Consider the following 15,263-nt stretch of genomic DNA (forward strand, 5'->3'; position numbering starts at 1 on the left):
TGTGAGAATATGACCTTGACACAGCAGAGGGGAGGGGGGGTCTTTAAAGGATAGCTCAATTAAAATCAAATACCTCTGCTTAGGTCTGCATGCCATTACTATTCATAAGACTGTGCAACATGATTCGAGCCAGAAGTGCTCATGCAACTTGAATGTTTGTTCTGAAGGAATCATTTTGAAAATGTTTGTGCTGCCATATGCTCTGTTCGTTTCAGTCACTTGGTTGGCTTAACATAGAATCTGGTGAACATCAATTCTTTCTTTCAGATGTTCAATTAGCAGATGTGGGACAGGAGAAGGGTTTTGCGGTCCGTTCCCATCTCTGACCCCCATATTATCATTAGGCTCAGCATCTGTTGTATCTTCCTTTCCCCAACCTTCTGTACCAAGCATGGAAGTCAAGGAGGAGTGGAGGAGGACCAAGGAGCTGGGAAGCCTCTGAAGACTGAATTTGGAGTGTGATCTGAAGACTCCCTTTCCTTGCCAAAAGATGACTTGTCCTCAACCCATGGCTGTTATGTTTACTTAGGAGTAACAATTCTCCTAGTAGGCATCTGATGACCACTGTGCAAGGAGATGTAGTGATGTCCACCAACAGGAATGGCTTTGAAAGACGAGTTGATGCAGATTATCTAGACCCATTTCATTCTGGATTCAGACAGAGGTATGGCCCTGAAACAGCCTTGGTTTCTTTGACTTATGAGAAAGGAGGAAGATGTGAGTGGGACATAGCAGAAGACAGCTTTCTCATGTAGACAGCATAACCAGAAACACCATTCCTTGGATTCTTGATCTCAGTCATGCTTATTGCCCTCCACATACTGAGTTTTCTAAAATATATTAATCCTTTGTGAGAATCCAGTTTAAGGGGCAATTTATATATAACTGATATATATATTTGGAAGTACTTACAGGTGTGATTAATTTATTCTGTAATGCAATATGTGTAAAACAGTGCTGGAAGCCAAAGTTTAAAAAAGTAATTAATTGGTGGAGTACATAATTTGGAGTTGAGTAATTATACTGTGTTTGAATTCAGTATATGATGATAGAATGTCTAATTTCTTATTCCTGCAGCTTGATTATCCTGGATAATGATGTGCAATTAATGCTGCTGTTTCAACCATAGTTTGAGTTGTTTTGCCTTCGGATCAGGCTTAATCCCCGCTGGTCATTCAGTTCCCCAGGTATCTTCCAGCAAGGCTAACTCACCTGTAGAACAGAACGAGTTTTATTAGCTGTGCGGATCCATCCCACGGAATAAGAATGAGAAATACTGAGCCCAAATGGACAAATGGTACCAAGAGCAATTGCAATGCTAAGAGCCTTGATTTTGAACCAGGCAACCAAATCTCACCTCAGCCTTAGGTAAGCTGCCTCGCCTCCTCACTTTCACAATGACTGGTGACCTATTCTGCACACTTCAAATGCTAGCACCAGCCATTACAACTGATAACAGGCTTACTCAAGCCGTGCCTTCAATCCCACCACCATAAGTAGCTAAGCACTGTGTGAAGACACCCTTTCTCAACAGAAGGAAGCAAGGGCTTTCTCTGAAGCAATGCCTTCAGCCACACACACTGAGGAGAGGGCTGACAGCGAAGGCAGGATATTGGGGCCCCAGTGTAACACCATGTACACCACAGCAGCCTCACCAAGGTCCACTGTCCACCCCAAACCCATTATTTTGAAGAGGAGTGGGTTTGTTTGTTTTTACTTTTGGGGAATCAGTTTGAGGGTGTTGCTTCTTTTCTTTCTCTGTGTGTTTTCTCTGAGTTCTGTGCATGTAGGTGGTTCTGGCTATCACCTGCTTTTCTTCTGTGAAATGGCTACTTTTGTGCTGCCTGCAACAGATTTTTAGATTTCCAAATGTGCCTCCGGGTCCAAATAGGTTGAGCACCGCTGATAAAACTGGTGCTTAAGCCCAGTCAGGTCCAGATGCTTATTTAAGATTTGACAGACCAACTCCGAATCATTGTCCTCAAGGACTGGGAGTTTCCCTGAGTGTTTGCTATGCAGTTCCACCAACTGTGATTAGTGTCCTGAATGTGGATGAATAAAGGAGCACAACAGTTTTGGATTTCATCTTTCCCCCCTCTGCCATAGCATCAAGTCTTATCGGACAAGTGCTTTTGAGACTCAACTCTTTTGCCATGTAACTGCTTCAAAAGCAGAAGCCCAAAGCTCCTTTGGAACAAGTCACCCATGTAATAATGGGCAAATCTGTCAATTTCAGTTGCTCTCCATTTCTTTGCTTTTTCCAGTTCTAAGTTCAGGCCTAGGGATGCGGGTGGCACTGTGGGTAAATCCTAGGACTTGCCGATCGTATGGTTGGCAGTTCGAATCCCCGCGGCGGGGTGAGCTCCCGTCGTTCGCTCCCAGCTCCTGCCCACCTAGCAGTTCGAAAGCACTCTTAAGTGCAAGTAGATAAATAGGTACCGCTTTATAGCGGGAAGGTAATCGGCGTTTCCATGTGCTGCGCTGGTGCTGGCTCACCAGAGCAGCTTCGTCACGCTGGCCACGTGACCCGGAAGTGTCTTCGGACAGCGCTGGCTCCTGGCCTCTTAAGTGAGATGAGCGCACAACCCTAGAGTCGGACACGACTGGCCCGTACGGGCAGGGGTACCTTTACCTTTACCTTTAAGTTCAGGCCTGCAAATTTCTACATTTGTGTGCTTTTTGTTGTTGAAAACAAAGTCCTCATGAAAATTCACCAGCATCTTAGCACAAATTTCTTCTAATAGGTACATTTGTGTACAAATTCTTGCAAAGCTTTCTCCCTCAATATAATGCATCTTTGTATGTTATTTTCACTCATACAGTACATACATTTTATGCGCATTTTCACCCTAGTACACACATTTCTGTACATGTTACTTGGCTGGAGAACTGCCGTGCAAAATTCAGATAATTACAAATTCCAATGATTGGCCGTGTTTTGGTTCACATACTGTTTCAGTAAGTGCAAATTAGGTAGGTTCACCTTGGAATGTGAAGTGAATCAAATTTCTCCCTCACCCACGCACCCAATGCATGGGCTGTGATTCTGTCTGTGGTTCACTGGAGTTGTTTTTCTCAAGAGCAGAAGCCAAGCCAATTTTAAACATTGCTACTGTCTTCCTTCTTCTTTTTAAAAATCTACTCTAGAGATTTTACTTGTGGAAGTATCAGTGCAGGGAGCAAGAATCACTGCTATGCTATAATGTTTGCTTATGAGAAAAGTCATTTAAAATCCTCTAAAGTCTTTTTAATGAATAATTTCAGCTTTGCTGTAGCAATTATCTGCACGGTTATTTTCAGTGGATTAAGACATGTTTCAGGGAGTTCATTTTCCTTGCTTCTGACCAAGGCCAATGTTCTACAGATTTTGCTATCCACTTTGCAAGACTTGGTTTCATTTCCCAAGAAATGAAATAATTTCTCTTGCTCTGGATAGGAATGGAAAGAACGCAGGGGTTGTGCCTTATTCTTTATTATAAGATGTCCAAGGCAATTGCTTTAGTAGGTCAGCGATCATAATTACATACAATATTGTAGTTAATAAAATGCATGCAAGAAATATATAGTCTATGAATATTACCTCCATTATGACCCATTCATCACTTTCTTATCTTGTACCTGTGAAAGTTGGCACATTTTACATGTTTTCAAAATGAATACAATTAATTTTTGTCCGCATGAAGGAAGATAGCTTTATTAATTTGTTTGGCCTCAATCCTGTGACTTATGGGGCAAGGAATAGATTGTGAACCTATGGATAAGCGCACTGACTTCACTGAAACAGTGAAGTAACCATGAAATTGCCACCAGAGATTCATGAACGTTTTGCCCCAGCTGAAACCAGACCAGCAGCAGGAGCAAAGAAGCCCTGTCTGGGACTTGCATTTTCTGGACACAGTAGGTGCAGAACAATTTGCAGCTGTGAGCTAATATATGAGTATTTGCTTCTGGATAAACTCACTAACCCACAGATGTCTGTGCAGCCATTTGTAGTACATCGAAAGCCTAGATGAAGCTTTTCCCAGTCTATTTCTGTTACTTGGTTTAGTGACCTATAGGTGTTTTTTACCTGGTAGGGATTCAGATAAGAGAATATCCTAGGAGAAGCCAGCAACTGCGGCAAGAACTTATTATATGCAATGCATGTGCTCAGTTGTGTGGTTTGGGGAGAGTTCTAAGGGCAAGAAAGAAAGAACTGGAGCATCACATTTGGCTCCCGAGCCTGAGGTTGCTTATCTCCACTTTCCTAACTTGCAGTCAGCCCTCTGTTTGAGTGCCACATGTCTCATCACTCAAACTGAAGGAGAAACGCCCCCTTTCCCTTCTCTCTCTCTCCCTCTCCTTCCCTCCCTCCCCCCCCCTCTCTCTCTCTCTCTCACACACACACACACACACACGAGGCAGGCAAGTAATAACATTGCCTCAATATTGAACATACTACTCATGATCAAGAGTTTGCAGAGGCAAACAAGTAACATCTCAGAACACAGTGTTATTAAGGGGCGGTATTCTGTGTTTTATTTTGTTTTGCCTTTTGATAGCACCTTTGAGTCTCGTTTAATTAAGGAATTTTTAATTCATCCCAGGCAACAGTGAAGCTATCATGTCAGGCACAAATGATGTGTTGAGCCCAACATAATTGTAGACCTTTGCACATGGCATTTGTTTAAGGTTATTATCGAGAAATGATAGACTGCGCCAACCTCTCAACAATAAAGCCAAACATTCGCAGGAGTTACGCTGAGCAGGAGGGAGGTGCGCCACACATAAAAGTGACATTTTTGTTTCTATTTAAAGTTCCCCTAAGCAGCGCCATTCCGGTGGAGATTTTCCAGTACTTACGCCTTTGTAACCTTTATTTGCGATTTTGGGGGGGAAAGAAAGAAAACCCTTATGTAAACTGTCTCAGAAATAAATGAAAATTCTGCTCGTGTGGAAATGCCACCAGCATCAGCGGGCAAATCTATAGAAAGTTCTTTTGTGTTTTGTTTTGTTTTGTTTTGTTTTAAAAAAATCCTGTTTCTGGTATTTGCAGAAACACTGGTTAATTATGAAGAATATAAAGTTTGTTTTGACAGGATGCTAAAGAAGGGGGAATAAAAACAAGAAATTACATATAAAGTAGGTACGGTAAAGGTACACTTGATTGTTACCAAGTGTTCGTTTTTGTGTAATACATTTCATCTCATTCGAAAACACCTAGTAAGGTCATGACTATAGCTGAATAAAGAATCATTATTTACACAGATCTTCAAATGGTAGGCCCAGTAAAGGGAAAACAGAGAAGCTATTTCCATTACTTTTATTGGAATCAAACCTACTCTCAAATATGGAAAAATTCTGACTCATGAGCTTGTATATATAATTTGGCACTTCTGAAGCTGCTTTATATGTCATGGTTAATTGTTGACCCATCTGATCCAATATGGTCCTGTGGTCCTCCAACTCCCATTGGCACCAGCCAGGATAACCAGTGGTCAGGGATGGTGGGAGTCAATCAATCAATCAATCAATCAATCAATCACCAACTAGAGCAGGGGTAGGCAAACTAAGGCCCGAGGGCCGGATGCGGCCCAATCGCCTTCTCAATCCGGCCCACAGCTCATCTGGGAATCAGCGTGTTTTTACATGAGTAGAAGGTGTCCTTTTATTTAAAATGCATCTCTGGGTTATTTGTGGGGCATAGGAATTCGTTCATTATTATTTTTTTCAAAATATATTCCAGCCCACCACATGGTCTGAGGGACAGTGGACCGGCCCACAGCTGAAAAAGGTTGCTGACCCCTGAACTAGAGGGCCTTGATTGTTTTTCTTAACAAACTAAAGGCATCAATCAACCATGTTTTGTGGGGGGAGGACTAAAAGATCTGGGAATCGGGGTATAGAGAAGTGAAACATGAGTAATACAATACTATTTCCCCCTGCCATCTCATAAGTGAGTGACCAGAAGACTGGAGGATCAAGTCCAAATAAGGACTGGCCCATTAGGGCCCATTATGAATTGGATCTTATGGGTTAATAGCCAATGCATAATGCATAACTAGGTAGCAGGTAGGGATAGTACCAAATGGGGTGTTAGGTATCTGTAAGAAGTCCACATTCAAAGAGTTCTGATGCCCTGTCTCACTAGGATGACTCCAAGTAAAAATTAGTCTTATGGCGGATTCATCTGTCTTCTTGACAACCTGATATACTTAAAGGGTGTGTAGTAAATTTGGCCAAGGCCTGAATACTGAGCTAATTTGGGTCTATTTGTGGGACGCAGGTGGTGCTGTCGTCTAAACCACTGAGCCTCTTGGGCTTGCCGATCGGAAGATCAGCAGTTCGAATCCCTGCGATGGAGTGAGTTCCCGTTGCTCTGTCCCAGCTACTGCCAAACTAGTGCTTTGAAAGCACACCAGTGCAAGTAGATAAATAGGTACTGCTGTGGTGGGAAGGTAAACTGTGCTTCCATGCAGTCTGACCTCCCTGTTTTGGTATTTGTTTTTGTGTGAAACATGGAATTACAAAAGAGTGAGACGGAATAGGTCCTACGCTGGAAGTGAGGTGGTTGCAGCAATAGTCTTCTTGACTTCTTGAGCCTGTAACAATCCTCAGCTTGAGATCTTTTGACTTACCTGGAAGGCAAGTGAACTTGGTGTGGTGGCAGAAAGACTGGTGTCTTTAGACCCGTGTGAGACCTGAGAACTCATGGGCTAAAGCAAGGATGGGGAACTGCAGGCCAGATGCAGCCCCCACCCCAGAGTTTCCATCTCATCCTTGGGACTCTGCCTCATCCCTATCTAAGCACCACCTTCACAGCTCAAATCCATTTTGAGCAGGACAGTGGCAGGAGAGAACATTAGTAATGGGCACAGAAGAACAGCTTTCGCTCTTTAATGTGCTACAGAATAACTCCAGGGTGCTCATCATACAGCTTCATGATTTGTTTAGTATTTCACAGTGTGTCCTCAGCATCTTTACCACAAAATTGTTATAATTTAAGGCAGTTTTACGCAGGAGTTGCTCTTTTCTAATCAGAATCTTAGATATGATTGTTTCTGGAAGAAACATCTTAGCAACTGTATTTTTAAGCTTAGGCAGCCATTCAGAATCTGATTACCTTTCCACAGTTTCAAACAAAATGGATTAACGTGTCTCAGCTTTTATTACATTTTCGACACCTGTCATTTGGCATTAGGCTGACACTATGCAGATCTATTGCAGATCAGTATGAATGGACAGAATGTAATGGTATATTATACATAGGAAATGGTGATGGATAAAGCGAGGGTAATTTATGTTATGTTCCTATTAGAGTGAAATATTTCTGGGAGAGCCTTACACGCTTTAGGCAAATCTACTTTTCTGTGGAGTTTAGCGGTAGGAAGGCAACTAATTAATAACTGTTGCTATTGGGCGAGATCCAATGTAGCAGGAGAAAGTGTCTGCTCATACAATAGGGCTTCCCCTTCTCCCCCTTGCAACCTTCTGCACACTCCCAAAATCTACTGTGGGGTTGAAGAGAAATCTTCTCATTGCAGAAACAGATTTCCATTACACAAGCAAGCAGAAATCATTGGATGTCACCCTTTAGCTTTATTTATTCATTGCCTTATACAGTCCTACCTTGGTTCGCGAACACCTTGCTAGTCGAATGTTTTCGCTCCCGAATGCCACAAACCCAGAAGTGAGTGCTCCAGTTTGCGAATGTTCTTTGGAACCCAAATGTCTGACATGGCTTCCATGGCTTCCAATTGACTGCAGGAGCTTCCAGCAGCCAATCAGAAGTCATGTCTTGGTTTCTGAAGATTTTGGAAGTTGTACGGACTTCCAGACCAGATTCCGCTCAACTTCCAAGATGCCACTGTAGCACAAGAAGTTTCAAGATGACTTAACATCAACAAATGCAATGTCATTATGAAACTAAATGACAGTTAAGTTGGTAAAGGTCAAGGGTAACCTGGATGGTTAAGTCCAGTCAAAGGTGATTATGGGGTGTGGCACTCATCTCACTTTTCAGGATGGGGGAGCTGACGTTTGTTCATAGATAGCTTTCTGGCTCATGTGGCTAAACCGCTTCTGGTGCAACGGAACACTGCGACGAGTGCCAGAGTGCACAGAAATGCCGTTTACCTTCCCACAGCAACATAATAGCATTATGTTGGTGTTGGTGCTGACCTTTAAAGCCCTAAACGGCCTCGGCCCTGTATACCTGAAGGAGTGTATCCACCCCCATCGTTCAGCCCGGACACTGAGGTCCAGCTCCGAGGGCCTTCTGATGGTTCCCTCATTGTGAGAAGTGAAGCTACAAGTAACCAGGCAGAGGGCCTTCTTGGTAGTGGCACCTGCCCTGTGGAACTCCCTTCCATCAGCTGTCAAGGTAATAAACAACTATCTGACTTTTAGAAGACATCTGAAGGCAACCCTGTTTAGGGAAGTTTTTAATGTTTGATGTTTTATCACATCATCATTATTATTATTATTATTATTATTATTATTATGATGATGATGTTGGCAGCTGTTCAGAGTGGCTGGGGAAACCCAGCCAGATGGGCGGGGTAGAAATAAATAAATTATTATTATTATTATTATTATTATTATTATTATTATTATTAAAATTAAGTATAATAAGGGAAGACTGAAAATGATTATACAACAACAATTAAAACACATCAACAGCCTCCCTAAAATGTCAGCATAATCAACACTAAAGTACCAGCCAGCAGCTAACTACAGCACAGCAGAAAGAAGAAAATTAAAAATTAAATGCTTGGGAGAAAAGGAAAGTGCTCAGAATAAACCATGACTTTATGACTGAGCTACAAGTCTTTCAAACTAGTGTTACTTTCAAACTTAGGACACCACAATGCACCACCAATCTCATCTACTGCAAGTGTCATTTACGTGGGGAGTGGTTTGCTTTCTGCCAAATTCGGAGTCTCTATCCTGCCCTGTACCTTATACCTTCTCTGCAATTCATTTCTGTGAAAATGAGGTATGAAGAAAACAAGCAGAAGTGCAATTGATTGCAAGCTTTCAGACTTTCAAGAGAATTTACTCATCTATTGTTTCAAAACAATAAAGCAGCCCTTACATTAAGCCACTCAGAAGACATTACAAAACATTTCCCCTCTTTCCGTCATTTTCAAAAAGCATTCCAGACTGACAAGAATCTTCTGTTCTAGTGTGCAAGGGAACAATTGTGAAGTGAAGTCATGCAAGCAGCTGACTGGTGTTTTGCATTGTTGTACATCCCATTATTTCCCCCCTTTTTTTGAATTTCACACTCAAGAAAAGTAAGTTTTCAAAAGATGACCTTAACATTCTTTGTACTAATACAAATGCTAAACAATTAATTTCTATTGCACACATTTTTGTGACAGAAGGACGAGACACACAGCAGGCCTAGTTCTGTCCTCAAACGTGTAACAAGACTGTGTGGCCCTGGAATAGTAAAGTATTTGGCACCTAAAGAAATACACAGAAATGCCTTCTCAGACGAGGATTTTAGGAATCATGGTTTATCACTGTGTAGGAGTTTAGGTGATACACGTAGCTAACATTACAAATTGTGCCTAAAAGTGGACCAGCACTGGTGTAACTGAAACGATAATGGAGCTGAATGCTTCCTTGACCAAATATTGGTCAAAACTCTTGCAAAAGCTTTTTGTCCTAGAGGAAGTTTACAGGATAGGTTGGCAGCCTTTCTGACCAACAGCACATTTGTCCTGTTCAAATTAATAATAATATTATTAATAATAATAATGTATTATTTATACCCCGCCCATCTGGCTGAGTTTCCCCAGCCACTCTGGGCGGCTTCCAATCAAGTGTTAAAAACAATACAGCATTAAATATTAAAAACTTCCCTAAAAAGGGCTGCCTTCAGATGTCTTTTAAAAAGAAGATAGCTGCTTATTTCCTTCACATCTGAAGGGTGGGCGTTCCACAGGGCGAGCGCCACTACCGAGAAGGCCCTCTGTCTGGTTCCCTGTAACCTCACTTCTCACAATGAGGGAACCGCCAGAAGGCCCTCGGTGCTGGATCTCAGTGTCCGGGCTGAACGATGGGGGTGGAGACGCTCCTTCAGGTATACAGGACCAAGGCCGTTTAGGGCTTTAAAGGTCAGCACCAACACTTTGAATCGTGCTTGGAAACGTACTGGGAGCCAATGCAGATCTCTCAGGACTGGTGTTATGTGGTCCTGGTGGCCACTCCCAGTCACCAGTCTAGCTGCCGCATTCTGGATTAATTGCAGTTTCCAGGTCACCTTCAAAGGTAGCCCCACATAGAGCGCATTGCAGTAGTCCAAGCGGGAGATAACTAGAGCATGCACCACTCTGGCAAGACAGTCCGCAGGCAGGTAGAGTCTCAGCCTGCGTACCAGATGGAGCTGGTAGACAGCCGCCCTGGACACAGAATTAACCTGCGCCTCCATGGACAGCTGTGAGTCCAAAATGACTCCCAGGCTGCGCACCAGGTCCTTCAGGGGCACAGTTACCCCATTCAGGACCAGGGAGTCTTCCACACCTGCCCGCCCCCTGTCCCCCCAAAACAGTACTTCTGTCTTGTCAGGATTCAACCTCAATCTGTTAGCTGCCATCCATTCTCCAACCGCCTCCAGGCACTCACACAGGACCTTCACCTCCTTGAAAATTAAGTTTCATTCTGCTCACCTAACTCTTGACATGAGGCAACTGTTTGATACCATTAGTATGCATTTTCCTGATCATGAAGAAGTCAACTCAGAACCAACAGCACCTCGTCAAGAAAGTCTGGACTGGATTTTTCTGCCCCACTTGCCCATTCTGCTGTACGGATGTTGTTATTGTTTTTGTGTGGGTAACAGCACCTAGTAGAGGAGGTTTTTTTTTAAAATGCCTCTGGATAATAGGAACTTTATACTGATGCATCAGGGCTCCTTGGCTTGAAACACCGGCTGAATTCAATGGGAGATTTCACAGAGCAATGTAGGCAAATGCAGAATTAAATGAGAAATGATAGGATGACATTCTAAAAATCCTTGCTCCAAATTATTCTAAAAGTCACGGTGCAAGAGGTATAATTGGCAGGAAAGCATAGAGCTTGTCAGTCCACTGCACTAATTACCCAGTCAAGAGCTTGGAGTGAACTCCTACCAGCCTATGTCGCGGGTCTCTTCCGTCTTAGACAGATCTGCTTCTTTTTCACTTCAGCTCCAACACGTTATTCTGAATTTTTAAAAACAGCATCTTCAATTTTTCAGACAAAGATCACGCCCTCCCCTGCTGCCTGCTAATATACAAATGTTACTGAGGATTGGCTACTGGCCTCATATTTTGTTTGGAAGCAAGATGGGAGATTAAGTGCAAAGCATATTTTATATAAGACAGCCGTCAGTCTCTCTCTCTCTCTCTCTCTCTCTCTCTCTCTCTCTCTCTCTCTCTCTCTCTCTCTCTCTCTCTCTCTCTCTCTCTGAATGAAACATGCAAAATGGCATTAAATGTATTTCACTGTGTCACCAAGAATTCAGTGGAGCCAGCAGTAATGAATATGCTTTTCTCCTCAGCTGGATGAGTGTTTCATTTCTGCCTGACAAGATCATCCGACAAGCAGACCCTGCACTGGCAATGTTGTATATTTTCAAAGGCATGTAAATTAGGTTGACAGGCTCATAAACATAAATTGGCAGGCATCCCACAGCAATGCTCGTTAAGATGCACTAATGCCATATAATAAATACATACTGGTATAATATCTCCATCCATACAGGCACACACAGCTAGGCAGAACATAAGGTGACCTACAATGCGTTTTGTACACTGCAGCATGTGGTGGCATTTAATGGCAACTGCAGAATTACTAAAGGGGTCCTTAGCCCTCGTAGTCAGGCTGATCTGTTTTCCAAGTAAGAAATGCAAAGAGGTCACATTGGGCTGGTGAGCCCATTTGGGATTCCCCTCACACACATCTTGTTAGGAGCGCTTGTTTGTCGAATGCTACAAGCGTTGGCTATTATTTATCACTCCTGCTGTTATTTGTAGCACTATTACTTTCAGTTTTACACATATCTTTATGGTCTTGTGTTCACCTTCACAACAACCCTGCATCATTCTCATTCTCATTTTACGGACAGGGCAACAACTGCTGAGATATACAGTTTTGTTAAATGCATCCTTGAAAATTCCAAGGCTGAAGAAACAGGCTGCTAACACGTGCCCCTCAGGCTTATGCTCACTGCAGTGGCGTAGCATCCTTTACTGGCACCCGGGGCGTTTGTCTGCATGCACACTAGGTAGGATGAGGGATTGGGCACAGAGGGTGAACAAAACCCATTACAGCAGCTGAACCGTCACCACCACCACTGGGCAGGCACAGGGCATGGAGGGTTCACAGGGTTGCACTGCGCCACCCACCCATGCAGGGGAGGAGCAGGCACATCCCCCCAACACTAGCCAGGTGGCCATTCAGCAAGGGGGCAGGAGGCACATTGGCAAGGCTCTGAGGCCCAGAAACCCTTGGCAGCAGGCAGGGTAGGGATACCTGCATGGGTGCACTTGGCTCACACCCCCTCAAAACCGTGCACCAGGGGTTATGGCCCCCATGGCCCTCCCCACATTACGCCCTTGGTTCACTGACCCTTATCTAGTTTCTAGATATAGGTAAGATCAACTTTATTCACTGGGCTGATGTATTTTTAGCCAAGCTCAAAGTATAAGTGCCACCTAACTGCACTGCAGGACAAATGCCGTTCCCCATAACTTTGTAAAGTTTTGCATCTAATTTCAGAGTCAGACAAAGGGGTGCTAACTTGAATAAAATATTAGGGGGCCCCACCCTGCATATTCGATCACAAGATGTGGAACATGCACACCATGTGAATGGCAATGCCCATCAACTTCAGGTAGGAGTTGGCCCCTATGGTCAAACAACATCAGCACAGTACAGGAGAGGTGAGCAAGAAGAATACAGATGTATCTCTGCCATAGATTTTCCTGCGCAAATTTTAGCTGTAAGTCATCAAAAACAATCCATCCAGTAATGGTTATGTAGTGTGCTGATTATAAGCAAAGCATTTCACAGTACAGTGGTACCTCGGGTTCCAGATGCTTCAGGTTCCAGACGCTTCAGGTTACAGACTCCACTAACCCAGAGATAGTACCTCAGGTTAAGAACTTTGCTTCAGGATGAGAACAGAAATTGTGCAGTGGTGGCGGTGCGGCAGCAGCGGGAGGCCCCATTACCTAAAGTGGTACCTCAGGTTAAGAACAGTTTCAGGTTAAGAACGGACCTCCAGAACAAATTAAGTTCTTAACCCGAGGTACCACTGTATAATATAAAGCAAGCCATGTAGAGGCTGTATCCACTGATGCGGTCCTGTTTGTGCAATGACTCTCGCTTGTGTAATGAGACATCCCTTCCTCCCTCTGCCTCGCAAATCTACTCTGAAGGGCTAGGGGACGCCCTCAGAAAAAAAAATCGGGAGGGGAGGGAGTTCCATTGTGTGAGCAGTAGTCCTTGCATAATTGGGAAGACTTCATTGGATATAAGTACCAGGAGGGCTTTTTTTCAGGGGGAACTTGCCAGAACGAGGGAGGTGTTCATGGTGAGTTCCGGCACCTCTTTTTCTAGAAAAATAGCACAGAGAACCAGTCATGACAGACTAGCTCCAAAGGGGAAAAGGAGGAGAATTTAGGGCCAGAGCAGATGATATTATTATTATTTATACCACGCCCATCTGACTGGGTTGCCCCAGCTACTCTGGCTAGCTTCAAACACATATAAATAACATAATAAAATGTAGCTATTAAAACGCAAACACGCACAACTCAGATTTGTGAGATGCAGCCACCCATTTCATGTATTGTGTAGTGTGGTCTTCAGACTTTCTTTCCTATTGTCTACTGCATCCCTCTCTACAAAATATTGTCTATGGCTGAAACACCCAACTGGAGTCATGTTTTAAGGGATCAAATGTCTCAACAGATTGGCAAGACCTTGCTTCATAAAGTGTACACCCATACTAATTTAAGTTGTGCTATATACTGTATTGCAGTGGGAGGGAATTAAGCCCTATCTTTCTATAAACAAACAAAAAAACCTTAGATCAAGTAAAAACTAGATCTATACGGCAATAGCCTATGAAACTATCAAGAGATTTTGACATTATGTTTTGCAATTTTAAATAGAATGAAAAACAATAATACAACAAATGGCTACAACTCTCTTGCATTAATCTTACAGCATATGATTGGAAAAAGCGATATGCATATAAAATGAAATAAACAACAAATAAGACAACTATCTGATATAGCCACTGCAAAACCCAGCATGAATTTTTCTTCAAATTTAATTTCAAAGAACCTACTTTTTATCAGTTAGCTCTAGAATAGCCTTGGAAAAGCTCCTTGGAATCCCCTCAGCTTTTTAGCCATTTATATACATGAGCCAACCAGGAATTTGGGCAGAGTCTATCCATCGCAACCATATCTGTCAAAAATAATTTTGGTAGGTTTATATCTTCTATAATCTTGTAATCCAAGCCAGTAACCAAAGAACATAAACCTAATTTCAGATGTCACTAAATTCTCTACAGAGGTTAGCGAATAATACAATGTGAAAACAGGCACTAATATGCCAATAAAAGTGTATATAACAGTGTATATCCATCAGGTTTTTGAAATGAATTTTATAGCTGTGAGCCACTCAGAGGACTGTAAAGTCAAAAAGCACTACAGCGATGTTTAAGTGAACAAAAATAAGAATAAGTCTCCGGCACAGACTGTAACACCAAAAGTGGCAAATTTAGATTGTAATAGCTGAGCATCTACTGCAAATGAGGAGCAGGAAGAGCAGGCACCCCAGAAGCTGAGCAGAGGGTTCAGTAATACAGGGAAGATGCTTGTGACACAGCACCCAACAGGATTGCACTAAAGAGGTCAATCCTGCTGACTGCAGGCTGCTGCTGTTGTGGAAGCATGTTCCCTACACTGAAGGTGCTTGCAAAGCAGCACCCAGCAGGATGGCACAGTCTGCTTTCCAGCTGGTGAGCGGAGGGTTCAATCTTACTGGTTGCAGGGGTCTGCTTTGCAATTGTATTCCCTGCAGGGCTACCACTGCTGCACCCAGCAGGACTGAAGCCTCCTACTCTGTGCAGTGCAATTGAGGGGCGGAGTTGCAATCTATTTCTCCCCCTTCTCATTTACATGTTTAACTTAAAATAAAACCTAATTATACATCAACCCCAAACCAGAATTGATTGGAGGCTGGATCCGGGTCAGGTCAAATGTTTCCTGGGCTGC

General features: G+C 43.1%; 1 long non-coding RNA gene across 3 annotated transcripts in view; it reads right to left on the reverse strand.

Annotated features, from left to right (window-relative positions):
- Window positions 1–1,003: 1,003 nt before the first annotated feature.
- LOC308473675 overlaps window positions 1,004–15,263 on the reverse strand; it is a 41,428-nt gene continuing 27,168 nt past the window's right edge. For all 3 annotated transcript variants that reach the window (XR_013984178.1, XR_013984179.1, XR_013984180.1), the window contains one exon: window positions 1,004–1,212. This is a non-coding gene — a long non-coding RNA (uncharacterized lncRNA). The remainder of the gene's footprint in view (window positions 1,213–15,263) is intronic.

Source organism: Podarcis pityusensis, assembly GCF_964106645.2.
Source record: "Podarcis pityusensis genome assembly, chromosome: 3".
In the NCBI taxonomy this organism is placed as follows: domain Eukaryota; kingdom Metazoa; phylum Chordata; class Lepidosauria; order Squamata; family Lacertidae; genus Podarcis; species Podarcis pityusensis.